This window comes from Protopterus annectens, unplaced genomic scaffold (assembly GCF_019279795.1).
Source record: "Protopterus annectens isolate FY-2018-M unplaced genomic scaffold, PAN1.0 ctg56971_obj.part0, whole genome shotgun sequence".
Lineage (NCBI taxonomy): Eukaryota > Metazoa > Chordata > Ceratodontiformes > Protopteridae > Protopterus > Protopterus annectens.
In genome coordinates this window covers 1-14,293 of record NW_025049205.1, presented here as the reverse complement: position 1 = coordinate 14,293, position 14,293 = coordinate 1, and the positions used below count along the sequence as shown (strand labels likewise).

The window sequence follows — 14,293 nt, the reverse complement described above, 5'->3', positions numbered from 1 at the left end:
GTTAGAACGAGTTTTGCCGGGTGGGGGGAAAAATGGGACAGAGGTCCCGGGCGAGTTTTTACGGGTGGGGTGGTCCAAATAATGGGACAAAAGTGTAGAACGAGTTTTGTACGGCGTGGGGGCAAGTAATGGGACAAAAGTGCGGGGGTTTTTTGATGGGGTGTGGTACAAGAATGGGACAGAGGTCCCGGGCGGTTTTGTTGGCTGTGGACAATTTGGGGGACGGGGTGTAGACGTAGTTTTGGGGGTGGGTGGTCTTTAAGGGGGGGTCCAGGGGGGAAAAATGGTGTGTGTTAACAGGCGGGTTGGGTGTTGGCTGGGGTGGCCCATTTATGGGGGGGTAAAGAAATGGGAAGGGTGTGGTGTTGAATGGGCGTGGGGGTTATTTTGGGGGACGGGTGGGTTTTGAAGGGCGGGGGGTACAAGAATGGGAAGGTGTGAACATTTGACAAGGCCGTTTGTAATGGGGGTGCATGAATTGGGGGTGGGTCCCAAGCGGAAGGCTGGTTCCAAAGGCAGGGACAGAATGCAAAGTTTTTGCCGTGTTGGTAAAGTAAGGGACAAGGCGGTTGCAGGTTTTTGGGGGTGTGGTAAAGAAGGGCAGAGTTAGGGGTTTTGGGTTTGGTGAATGGGCGCCAGTGCAGTGTGAGTTGTGGTGTCAAGTTGGCAAGAAGTGAAAGAGTTTTGCAGTGTGGTTGTATGGGGGTGCCAGTAATGGGAGGGGGGGGTTGATTTTTACGGGCGTGTGAAATTTATGGGACAGGGTGGGTAAAGTAATGGGCGGTGCAAAGTATGGGAAGGCCAGGGTAAATATAAGGGGAGGTAGTACTGCAGTTGTTGTACTGGGTTGTGGTGGTACCAAAGTAATGGGACAGAAGTGCTAGAACTGTAGTTTTGTATCAGGCTGTGTTGGTGACATAGTAATGGGACAGAGGTGCCAGGTCTGCAGTTGTTGTACTGGGTTGTGGTGGTACCAAAGTAATGGGACAGAAGTGCTAGAACTGTAGTTTTGTATCAGGCTGTGTTGGTGACATAGTAATGGGACAGAGGTGCCAGGTCTGCAGTTGTTGTACTGGGTTGTGGTGGTACCAAAGTAATGGGACAGAAGTGCTAGAACTGTAGTTTTGTATCAGGCTGTGTTGGTGACATAGTAATGGGACAGAGGTGCCAGGTCTGCAGTTGTTGTACTGGGTTGTGGTGGTACCAAAGTAATGGGACAGAAGTGCTAGAACTGTAGTTTTGTATCAGGCTGTGTTGGTGACATAGTAATGGGACAGAGGTGCCAGGTCTGCAGTTGTTGTACTGGGTTGTGGTGGTACCAAAGTAATGGGACAGAAGTGCTAGAACTGTAGTTTTGTATCAGGCTGTGTTGGTGACATAGTAATGGGACAGAGGTGCCAGGTCTGCAGTTGTTGTACTGGGTTGTGGTGGTACCAAAGTAATGGGACAGAAGTGCTAGAACTGTAGTTTTGTATCAGGCTGTGTTGGTGACATAGTAATGGGACAGAGGTGCCAGGTCTGCAGTTGTTGTACTGGGTTGTGGTGGTACCAAAGTAATGGGACAGAAGTGCTAGAACTGTAGTTTTGTATCAGGCTGTGTTGGTGACATAGTAATGGGACAGAGGTGTTAGTACTGCAGGTCTGCAGTTGTTGTACTGGGTTGTGGTGGTACCAAAGTAATGGGACAGAAGTGCTAGAACTGTAGTTTTGTATCAGGCTGTGTTGGTGACATAGTAATGGGACAGAGGTGCCAGGTCTGCAGTTGTTGTACTGGGTTGTGGTGGTACCAAAGTAATGGGACAGAAGTGCTAGAACTGTAGTTTTGTATCAGGCTGTGTTGGTGACATAGTAATGGGACAGAGGTGCCAGGTCTGCAGTTGTTGTACTGGGTTGTGGTGGTACCAAAGTAATGGGACAGAAGTGCTAGAACTGTAGTTTTGTATCAGGCTGTGTTGGTGACATAGTAATGGGACAGAGGTGCCAGGTCTGCAGTTGTTGTACTGGGTTGTGGTGGTACCAAAGTAATGGGACAGAAGTGCTAGAACTGTAGTTTTGTATCAGGCTGTGTTGGTGACATAGTAATGGGACAGAGGTGCCAGGTCTGCAGTTGTTGTACTGGGTTGTGGTGGTACCAAAGTAATGGGACAGAAGTGCTAGAACTGTAGTTTTGTATCAGGCTGTGTTGGTGACATAGTAATGGGACAGAGGTGTTAGTACTGCAGTTGTTGTACTGGGTTGTGGTGGTACCAAAGTAATGGGACAGAAGTGCTAGAACTGTAGTTTTGTATCAGGCTGTGTTGGTGACATAGTAATGGGACAGAGGTGCCAGGTCTGCAGTTGTTGTACTGGGTTGTGGTGGTACCAAAGTAATGGGACAGAAGTGCTAGAACTGTAGTTTTGTATCAGGCTGTGTTGGTGACATAGTAATGGGACAGAGGTGTTAGTACTGCAGTTGTTGTACTGGGTTGTGGTGGTACCAAAGTAATGGGACAGAAGTGCTAGAACTGTAGTTTTGTATCAGGCTGTGTTGGTGACATAGTAATGGGACAGAGGTGCCAGGTCTGCAGTTGTTGTACTGGGTTGTGGTGGTACCAAAGTAATGGGACAGAAGTGCTAGAACTGTAGTTTTGTATCAGGCTGTGTTGGTGACATAGTAATGGGACAGAGGTGTTAGTACTGCAGTTGTTGTACTGGGTTGTGGTGGTACCAAAGTAATGGGACAGAAGTGCTAGAACTGTAGTTTTGTATCAGGCTGTGTTGGTGACATAGTAATGGGACAGAGGTGCCAGGTCTGCAGTTGTTGTACTGGGTTGTGGTGGTACCAAAGTAATGGGACAGAAGTGCTAGAACTGTAGTTTTGTATCAGGCTGTGTTGGTGACATAGTAATGGGACAGAGGTGCCAGGACTGCAGTTGTTGTACTGGGTTGTGGTGGTACCAAAGTAATGGGACAGAAGTGCTAGAACTGTAGTTTTGTATCAGGCTGTGTTGGTGACATAGTAATGGGACAGAGGTGTTAGTACTGCAGTTGTTGTACTGGGTTGTGGTGGTACCAAAGTAATGGGACAGAAGTGCTAGAACTGTAGTTTTGTATCAGGCTGTGTTGGTGACATAGTAATGGGACAGAGGTGCCAGGTCTGCAGTTGTTGTACTGGGTTGTGGTGGTACCAAAGTAATGGGACAGAAGTGCTAGAACTGTAGTTTTGTATCAGGCTGTGTTGGTGACATAGTAATGGGACAGAGGTGTTAGTACTGCAGTTGTTGTACTGGGTTGTGGTGGTACCAAAGTAATGGGACAGAAGTGCTAGAACTGTAGTTTTGTATCAGGCTGTGTTGGTGACATAGTAATGGGACAGAGGTGTTAGTACTGCAGTTGTTGTACTGGGTTGTGGTGGTACCAAAGTAATGGGACAGAAGTGCTAGAACTGTAGTTTTGTATCAGGCTGTGTTGGTGACATAGTAATGGGACAGAGGTGCCAGGTCTGCAGTTGTTGTACTGGGTTGTGGTGGTACCAAAGTAATGGGACAGAAGTGCTAGAACTGTAGTTTTGTATCAGGCTGTGTTGGTGACATAGTAATGGGACAGAGGTGCCAGGTCTGCAGTTGTTGTACTGGGTTGTGGTGGTACCAAAGTAATGGGACAGAAGTGCTAGAACTGTAGTTTTGTATCAGGCTGTGTTGGTGACATAGTAATGGGACAGAGGTGCCAGGTCTGCAGTTGTTGTACTGGGTTGTGGTGGTACCAAAGTAATGGGACAGAAGTGCTAGAACTGTAGTTTTGTATCAGGCTGTGTTGGTGACATAGTAATGGGACAGAGGTGTTAGTACTGCAGTTGTTGTACTGGGTTGTGGTGGTACCAAAGTAATGGGACAGAAGTGCTAGAACTGTAGTTTTGTATCAGGCTGTGTTGGTGACATAGTAATGGGACAGAGGTGCCAGGTCTGCAGTTGTTGTACTGGGTTGTGGTGGTACCAAAGTAATGGGACAGAAGTGCTAGAACTGTAGTTTTGTATCAGGCTGTGTTGGTGACATAGTAATGGGACAGAAGTGCTAGAACTGTAGTTTTGTATCAGGCTGTGTTGGTGACATAGTAATGGGACAGAGGTGTTAGTACTGCAGTTGTTGTACTGGGTTGTGGTGGTACCAAAGTAATGGGACAGAAGTGCTAGAACTGTAGTTTTGTATCAGGCTGTGTTGGTGACATAGTAATGGGACAGAGGTGCCAGGTCTGCAGTTGTTGTACTGGGTTGTGGTGGTACCAAAGTAATGGGACAGAAGTGCTAGAACTGTAGTTTTGTATCAGGCTGTGTTGGTGACATAGTAATGGGACAGAGGTGCCAGGTCTGCAGTTGTTGTACTGGGTTGTGGTGGTACCAAAGTAATGGGACAGAAGTGCTAGAACTGTAGTTTTGTATCAGGCTGTGTTGGTGACATAGTAATGGGACAGAGGTGTTAGTACTGCAGTTGTTGTACTGGGTTGTGGTGGTACCAAAGTAATGGGACAGAAGTGCTAGAACTGTAGTTTTGTATCAGGCTGTGTTGGTGACATAGTAATGGGACAGAGGTGCCAGGTCTGCAGTTGTTGTACTGGGTTGTGGTGGTACCAAAGTAATGGGACAGAAGTGCTAGAACTGTAGTTTTGTATCAGGCTGTGTTGGTGACATAGTAATGGGACAGAGGTGTTAGTACTGCAGTTGTTGTACTGGGTTGTGGTGGTACCAAAGTAATGGGACAGAAGTGCTAGAACTGTAGTTTTGTATCAGGCTGTGTTGGTGACATAGTAATGGGACAGAGGTGTTAGTACTGCAGTTGTTGTACTGGGTTGTGGTGGTACCAAAGTAATGGGACAGAAGTGCTAGAACTGTAGTTTTGTATCAGGCTGTGTTGGTGACATAGTAATGGGACAGAGGTGTTAGTACTGCAGTTGTTGTACTGGGTTGTGGTGGTACCAAAGTAATGGGACAGAAGTGCTAGAACTGTAGTTTTGTATCAGGCTGTGTTGGTGACATAGTAATGGGACAGAGGTGCCAGGTCTGCAGTTGTTGTACTGGGTTGTGGTGGTACCAAAGTAATGGGACAGAAGTGCTAGAACTGTAGTTTTGTATCAGGCTGTGTTGGTGACATAGTAATGGGACAGAGGTGCCAGGTCTGCAGTTGTTGTACTGGGTTGTGGTGGTACCAAAGTAATGGGACAGAAGTGCTAGAACTGTAGTTTTGTATCAGGCTGTGTTGGTGACATAGTAATGGGACAGAAGTGCTAGAACTGTAGTTTTGTATCAGGCTGTGTTGGTGACATAGTAATGGGACAGAGGTGCCAGGTCTGCAGTTGTTGTACTGGGTTGTGGTGGTACCAAAGTAATGGGACAGAAGTGCTAGAACTGTAGTTTTGTATCAGGCTGTGTTGGTGACATAGTAATGGGACAGAGGTGCCAGGTCTGCAGTTGTTGTACTGGGTTGTGGTGGTACCAAAGTAATGGGACAGAAGTGCTAGAACTGTAGTTTTGTATCAGGCTGTGTTGGTGACATAGTAATGGGACAGAGGTGTTAGTACTGCAGTTGTTGTACTGGGTTGTGGTGGTACCAAAGTAATGGGACAGAAGTGCTAGAACTGTAGTTTTGTATCAGGCTGTGTTGGTGACATAGTAATGGGACAGAGGTGTTAGTACTGCAGTTGTTGTACTGGGTTGTGGTGGTACCAAAGTAATGGGACAGAAGTGCTAGAACTGTAGTTTTGTATCAGGCTGTGTTGGTGACATAGTAATGGGACAGAGGTGCCAGGTCTGCAGTTGTTGTACTGGGTTGTGGTGGTACCAAAGTAATGGGACAGAAGTGCTAGAACTGTAGTTTTGTATCAGGCTGTGTTGGTGACATAGTAATGGGACAGAGGTGTTAGTACTGCAGTTGTTGTATCAGGCTGTGTTGGTGACATAGTAATGGGACAGAGGTGTTAGTACTGCAGTTGTTGTACTGGGTTGTGGTGGTACCAAAGTAATGGGACAGAAGTGCTAGAACTGTAGTTTTGTATCAGGCTGTGTTGGTGACATAGTAATGGGACAGAGGTGCCAGGTCTGCAGTTGTTGTACTGGGTTGTGGTGGTACCAAAGTAATGGGACAGAAGTGCTAGAACTGTAGTTTTGTATCAGGCTGTGTTGGTGACATAGTAATGGGACAGAGGTGCCAGGTCTGCAGTTGTTGTACTGGGTTGTGGTGGTACCAAAGTAATGGGACAGAAGTGCTAGAACTGTAGTTTTGTATCAGGCTGTGTTGGTGACATAGTAATGGGACAGAGGTGCCAGGTCTGCAGTTGTTGTACTGGGTTGTGGTGGTACCAAAGTAATGGGACAGAAGTGCTAGAACTGTAGTTTTGTATCAGGCTGTGTTGGTGACATAGTAATGGGACAGAGGTGCCAGGTCTGCAGTTGTTGTACTGGGTTGTGGTGGTACCAAAGTAATGGGACAGAAGTGCTAGAACTGTAGTTTTGTATCAGGCTGTGTTGGTGACATAGTAATGGGACAGAGGTGTTAGTACTGCAGTTGTTGTACTGGGTTGTGGTGGTACCAAAGTAATGGGACAGAAGTGCTAGAACTGTAGTTTTGTATCAGGCTGTGTTGGTGACATAGTAATGGGACAGAGGTGTTAGTACTGCAGTTGTTGTACTGGGTTGTGGTGGTACCAAAGTAATGGGACAGAAGTGCTAGAACTGTAGTTTTGTATCAGGCTGTGTTGGTGACATAGTAATGGGACAGAGGTGCCAGGTCTGCAGTTGTTGTACTGGGTTGTGGTGGTACCAAAGTAATGGGACAGAAGTGCTAGAACTGTAGTTTTGTATCAGGCTGTGTTGGTGACATAGTAATGGGACAGAGGTGCCAGGTCTGCAGTTGTTGTACTGGGTTGTGGTGGTACCAAAGTAATGGGACAGAAGTGCTAGAACTGTAGTTTTGTATCAGGCTGTGTTGGTGACATAGTAATGGGACAGAGGTGCCAGGTCTGCAGTTGTTGTACTGGGTTGTGGTGGTACCAAAGTAATGGGACAGAAGTGCTAGAACTGTAGTTTTGTATCAGGCTGTGTTGGTGACATAGTAATGGGACAGAGGTGCCAGGTCTGCAGTTGTTGTACTGGGTTGTGGTGGTACCAAAGTAATGGGACAGAAGTGCTAGAACTGTAGTTTTGTATCAGGCTGTGTTGGTGACATAGTAATGGGACAGAGGTGCCAGGACTGCAGTTGTTGTACTGGGTTGTGGTGGTACCAAAGTAATGGGACAGAAGTGCTAGAACTGTAGTTTTGTATCAGGCTGTGTTGGTGACATAGTAATGGGACAGAGGTGTTAGTACTGCAGTTGTTGTACTGGGTTGTGGTGGTACCAAAGTAATGGGACAGAAGTGCTAGAACTGTAGTTTTGTATCAGGCTGTGTTGGTGACATAGTAATGGGACAGAGGTGCCAGGTCTGCAGTTGTTGTACTGGGTTGTGGTGGTACCAAAGTAATGGGACAGAAGTGCTAGAACTGTAGTTTTGTATCAGGCTGTGTTGGTGACATAGTAATGGGACAGAGGTGTTAGTACTGCAGTTGTTGTACTGGGTTGTGGTGGTACCAAAGTAATGGGACAGAAGTGCTAGAACTGTAGTTTTGTATCAGGCTGTGTTGGTGACATAGTAATGGGACAGAGGTGTTAGTACTGCAGTTGTTGTACTGGGTTGTGGTGGTACCAAAGTAATGGGACAGAAGTGCTAGAACTGTAGTTTTGTATCAGGCTGTGTTGGTGACATAGTAATGGGACAGAGGTGCCAGGTCTGCAGTTGTTGTACTGGGTTGTGGTGGTACCAAAGTAATGGGACAGAAGTGCTAGAACTGTAGTTTTGTATCAGGCTGTGTTGGTGACATAGTAATGGGACAGAGGTGCCAGGTCTGCAGTTGTTGTACTGGGTTGTGGTGGTACCAAAGTAATGGGACAGAAGTGCTAGAACTGTAGTTTTGTATCAGGCTGTGTTGGTGACATAGTAATGGGACAGAGGTGCCAGGTCTGCAGTTGTTGTACTGGGTTGTGGTGGTACCAAAGTAATGGGACAGAAGTGCTAGAACTGTAGTTTTGTATCAGGCTGTGTTGGTGACATAGTAATGGGACAGAGGTGCCAGGTCTGCAGTTGTTGTACTGGGTTGTGGTGGTACCAAAGTAATGGGACAGAAGTGCTAGAACTGTAGTTTTGTATCAGGCTGTGTTGGTGACATAGTAATGGGACAGAGGTGCCAGGTCTGCAGTTGTTGTACTGGGTTGTGGTGGTACCAAAGTAATGGGACAGAAGTGCTAGAACTGTAGTTTTGTATCAGGCTGTGTTGGTGACATAGTAATGGGACAGAGGTGCCAGGTCTGCAGTTGTTGTACTGGGTTGTGGTGGTACCAAAGTAATGGGACAGAAGTGCTAGAACTGTAGTTTTGTATCAGGCTGTGTTGGTGACATAGTAATGGGACAGAGGTGTTAGTACTGCAGTTGTTGTACTGGGTTGTGGTGGTACCAAAGTAATGGGACAGAAGTGCTAGAACTGTAGTTTTGTATCAGGCTGTGTTGGTGACATAGTAATGGGACAGAGGTGCCAGGTCTGCAGTTGTTGTACTGGGTTGTGGTGGTACCAAAGTAATGGGACAGAAGTGCTAGAACTGTAGTTTTGTATCAGGCTGTGTTGGTGACATAGTAATGGGACAGAGGTGCCAGGTCTGCAGTTGTTGTACTGGGTTGTGGTGGTACCAAAGTAATGGGACAGAAGTGCTAGAACTGTAGTTTTGTATCAGGCTGTGTTGGTGACATAGTAATGGGACAGAGGTGTTAGGACTGCAGTTGTTGTACTGGGTTGTGGTGGTACCAAAGTAATGGGACAGAAGTGCTAGAACTGTAGTTTTGTATCAGGCTGTGTTGGTGACATAGTAATGGGACAGAGGTGCCAGGTCTGCAGTTGTTGTACTGGGTTGTGGTGGTACCAAAGTAATGGGACAGAAGTGCTAGAACTGTAGTTTTGTATCAGGCTGTGTTGGTGACATAGTAATGGGACAGAGGTGTTAGTACTGCAGTTGTTGTACTGGGTTGTGGTGGTACCAAAGTAATGGGACAGAAGTGCTAGAACTGTAGTTTTGTATCAGGCTGTGTTGGTGACATAGTAATGGGACAGAGGTGCCAGGTCTGCAGTTGTTGTACTGGGTTGTGGTGGTACCAAAGTAATGGGACAGAAGTGCTAGAACTGTAGTTTTGTATCAGGCTGTGTTGGTGACATAGTAATGGGACAGAGGTGCCAGGTCTGCAGTTGTTGTACTGGGTTGTGGTGGTACCAAAGTAATGGGACAGAAGTGCTAGAACTGTAGTTTTGTATCAGGCTGTGTTGGTGACATAGTAATGGGACAGAGGTGCCAGGTCTGCAGTTGTTGTACTGGGTTGTGGTGGTACCAAAGTAATGGGACAGAAGTGCTAGAACTGTAGTTTTGTATCAGGCTGTGTTGGTGACATAGTAATGGGACAGAGGTGTTAGTACTGCAGTTGTTGTACTGGGTTGTGGTGGTACCAAAGTAATGGGACAGAAGTGCTAGAACTGTAGTTTTGTATCAGGCTGTGTTGGTGACATAGTAATGGGACAGAGGTGCCAGGTCTGCAGTTGTTGTACTGGGTTGTGGTGGTACCAAAGTAATGGGACAGAAGTGCTAGAACTGTAGTTTTGTATCAGGCTGTGTTGGTGACATAGTAATGGGACAGAGGTGCCAGGTCTGCAGTTGTTGTACTGGGTTGTGGTGGTACCAAAGTAATGGGACAGAAGTGCTAGAACTGTAGTTTTGTATCAGGCTGTGTTGGTGACATAGTAATGGGACAGAGGTGTTAGTACTGCAGTTGTTGTACTGGGTTGTGGTGGTACCAAAGTAATGGGACAGAAGTGCTAGAACTGTAGTTTTGTATCAGGCTGTGTTGGTGACATAGTAATGGGACAGAGGTGTTAGTACTGCAGTTGTTGTACTGGGTTGTGGTGGTACCAAAGTAATGGGACAGAAGTGCTAGAACTGTAGTTTTGTATCAGGCTGTGTTGGTGACATAGTAATGGGACAGAGGTGCCAGGTCTGCAGTTGTTGTACTGGGTTGTGGTGGTACCAAAGTAATGGGACAGAAGTGCTAGAACTGTAGTTTTGTATCAGGCTGTGTTGGTGACATAGTAATGGGACAGAGGTGCCAGGACTGCAGTTGTTGTACTGGGTTGTGGTGGTACCAAAGTAATGGGACAGAAGTGCTAGAACTGTAGTTTTGTATCAGGCTGTGTTGGTGACATAGTAATGGGACAGAGGTGCCAGGTCTGCAGTTGTTGTACTGGGTTGTGGTGGTACCAAAGTAATGGGACAGAAGTGCTAGAACTGTAGTTTTGTATCAGGCTGTGTTGGTGACATAGTAATGGGACAGAGGTGCCAGGTCTGCAGTTGTTGTACTGGGTTGTGGTGGTACCAAAGTAATGGGACAGAAGTGCTAGAACTGTAGTTTTGTATCAGGCTGTGTTGGTGACATAGTAATGGGACAGAGGTGCCAGGTCTGCAGTTGTTGTACTGGGTTGTGGTGGTACCAAAGTAATGGGACAGAAGTGCTAGAACTGTAGTTTTGTATCAGGCTGTGTTGGTGACATAGTAATGGGACAGAGGTGTTAGTACTGCAGTTGTTGTACTGGGTTGTGGTGGTACCAAAGTAATGGGACAGAAGTGCTAGAACTGTAGTTTTGTATCAGGCTGTGTTGGTGACATAGTAATGGGACAGAGGTGTTAGTACTGCAGTTGTTGTACTGGGTTGTGGTGGTACCAAAGTAATGGGACAGAAGTGCTAGAACTGTAGTTTTGTATCAGGCTGTGTTGGTGACATAGTAATGGGACAGAGGTGCCAGGTCTGCAGTTGTTGTACTGGGTTGTGGTGGTACCAAAGTAATGGGACAGAAGTGCTAGAACTGTAGTTTTGTATCAGGCTGTGTTGGTGACATAGTAATGGGACAGAGGTGCCAGGTCTGCAGTTGTTGTACTGGGTTGTGGTGGTACCAAAGTAATGGGACAGAAGTGCTAGAACTGTAGTTTTGTATCAGGCTGTGTTGGTGACATAGTAATGGGACAGAGGTGTTAGTACTGCAGTTGTTGTACTGGGTTGTGGTGGTACCAAAGTAATGGGACAGAAGTGCTAGAACTGTAGTTTTGTATCAGGCTGTGTTGGTGACATAGTAATGGGACAGAGGTGTTAGTACTGCAGTTGTTGTACTGGGTTGTGGTGGTACCAAAGTAATGGGACAGAAGTGCTAGAACTGTAGTTTTGTATCAGGCTGTGTTGGTGACATAGTAATGGGACAGAGGTGCCAGGTCTGCAGTTGTTGTACTGGGTTGTGGTGGTACCAAAGTAATGGGACAGAAGTGCTAGAACTGTAGTTTTGTATCAGGCTGTGTTGGTGACATAGTAATGGGACAGAGGTGCCAGGTCTGCAGTTGTTGTACTGGGTTGTGGTGGTACCAAAGTAATGGGACAGAAGTGCTAGAACTGTAGTTTTGTATCAGGCTGTGTTGGTGACATAGTAATGGGACAGAGGTGCCAGGTCTGCAGTTGTTGTACTGGGTTGTGGTGGTACCAAAGTAATGGGACAGAAGTGCTAGAACTGTAGTTTTGTATCAGGCTGTGTTGGTGACATAGTAATGGGACAGAGGTGCCAGGTCTGCAGTTGTTGTACTGGGTTGTGGTGGTACCAAAGTAATGGGACAGAAGTGCTAGAACTGTAGTTTTGTATCAGGCTGTGTTGGTGACATAGTAATGGGACAGAGGTGTTAGTACTGCAGTTGTTGTACTGGGTTGTGGTGGTACCAAAGTAATGGGACAGAAGTGCTAGAACTGTAGTTTTGTATCAGGCTGTGTTGGTGACATAGTAATGGGACAGAGGTGTTAGTACTGCAGTTGTTGTACTGGGTTGTGGTGGTACCAAAGTAATGGGACAGAAGTGCTAGAACTGTAGTTTTGTATCAGGCTGTGTTGGTGACATAGTAATGGGACAGAGGTGCCAGGTCTGCAGTTGTTGTACTGGGTTGTGGTGGTACCAAAGTAATGGGACAGAAGTGCTAGAACTGTAGTTTTGTATCAGGCTGTGTTGGTGACATAGTAATGGGACAGAGGTGCCAGGTCTGCAGTTGTTGTACTGGGTTGTGGTGGTACCAAAGTAATGGGACAGAAGTGCTAGAACTGTAGTTTTGTATCAGGCTGTGTTGGTGACATAGTAATGGGACAGAGGTGCCAGGTCTGCAGTTGTTGTACTGGGTTGTGGTGGTACCAAAGTAATGGGACAGAAGTGCTAGAACTGTAGTTTTGTATCAGGCTGTGTTGGTGACATAGTAATGGGACAGAGGTGCCAGGTCTGCAGTTGTTGTACTGCAGTTGTTGTACTGGGTTGTGGTGGTACCAAAGTAATGGGACAGAAGTGCTAGAACTGTAGTTTTGTATCAGGCTGTGTTGGTGACATAGTAATGGGACAGAGGTGCCAGGTCTGCAGTTGTTGTACTGGGTTGTGGTGGTACCAAAGTAATGGGACAGAAGTGCTAGAACTGTAGTTTTGTATCAGGCTGTGTTGGTGACATAGTAATGGGACAGAGGTGTTAGGACTGCAGTTGTTGTACTGGGTTGTGGTGGTACCAAAGTAATGGGACAGAAGTGCTAGAACTGTAGTTTTGTATCAGGCTGTGTTGGTGACATAGTAATGGGACAGAGGTGCCAGGTCTGCAGTTGTTGTACTGGGTTGTGGTGGTACCAAAGTAATGGGACAGAAGTGCTAGAACTGTAGTTTTGTATCAGGCTGTGTTGGTGACATAGTAATGGGACAGAGGTGCCAGGTCTGCAGTTGTTGTACTGGGTTGTGGTGGTACCAAAGTAATGGGACAGAAGTGCTAGAACTGTAGTTTTGTATCAGGCTGTGTTGGTGACATAGTAATGGGACAGAGGTGTTAGTACTGCAGTTGTTGTACTGGGTTGTGGTGGTACCAAAGTAATGGGACAGAAGTGCTAGAACTGTAGTTTTGTATCAGGCTGTGTTGGTGACATAGTAATGGGACAGAGGTGTTAGTACTGCAGTTGTTGTACTGGGTTGTGGTGGTACCAAAGTAATGGGACAGAAGTGCTAGAACTGTAGTTTTGTATCAGGCTGTGTTGGTGACATAGTAATGGGACAGAGGTGTTAGGACTGCAGTTGTTGTACTGGGTTGTGGTGGTACCAAAGTAATGGGACAGAAGTGCTAGAACTGTAGTTTTGTATCAGGCTGTGTTGGTGACATAGTAATGGGACAGAGGTGCCAGGTCTGCAGTTGTTGTACTGGGTTGTGGTGGTACCAAAGTAATGGGACAGAAGTGCTAGAACTGTAGTTTTGTATCAGGCTGTGTTGGTGACATAGTAATGGGACAGAGGTGTTAGGACTGCAGTTGTTGTACTGGGTTGTGGTGGTACCAAAGTAATGGGACAGAAGTGCTAGAACTGTAGTTTTGTATCAGGCTGTGTTGGTGACATAGTAATGGGACAGAGGTGTTAGTACTGCAGTTGTTGTACTGGGTTGTGGTGGTACCAAAGTAATGGGACAGAAGTGCTAGAACTGTAGTTTTGTATCAGGCTGTGTTGGTGACATAGTAATGGGACAGAGGTGCCAGGTCTGCAGTTGTTGTACTGGGTTGTGGTGGTACCAAAGTAATGGGACAGAAGTGCTAGAACTGTAGTTTTGTATCAGGCTGTGTTGGTGACATAGTAATGGGACAGAGGTGCCAGGTCTGCAGTTGTTGTACTGGGTTGTGGTGGTACCAAAGTAATGGGACAGAAGTGCTAGAACTGTAGTTTTGTATCAGGCTGTGTTGGTGACATAGTAATGGGACAGAGGTGCCAGGTCTGCAGTTGTTGTACTGGGTTGTGGTGGTACCAAAGTAATGGGACAGAAGTGCTAGAACTGTAGTTTTGTATCAGGCTGTGTTGGTGACATAGTAATGGGACAGAGGTGCCAGGTCTGCAGTTGTTGTACTGGGTTGTGGTGGTACCAAAGTAATGGGACAGAAGTGCTAGAACTGTAGTTTTGTATCAGGCTGTGTTGGTGACATAGTAATGGGACAGAGGTGTTAGTACTGTCTGCAGTTGTTGTACTGGGTTGTGGTGGTACCAAAGTAATGGGACAGAAGTGCTAGAACTGTAGTTTTGTATCAGGCTGTGTTGGTGACATAGTAATGGGACAGAGGTGTTAGTACTGCAGTTGTTGTACTGGGTTGTGGTGGTACCAAAGGGGGGC

At 46.5% G+C, this 14,293-nt stretch overlaps 1 long non-coding RNA gene across 1 annotated transcript; it reads left to right on the top strand.

Moving 5' to 3' along the window:
* The first annotated feature begins 831 nt into the window (after positions 1–831).
* On the top strand, positions 832–14,130 carry LOC122791962. The gene is made up of 2 exons (XR_006363258.1): positions 832–941; positions 1,640–14,130. It is a non-coding gene; the product is annotated as an uncharacterized LOC122791962 (long non-coding RNA).
* Positions 14,131–14,293: the final 163 nt, after the last annotated feature.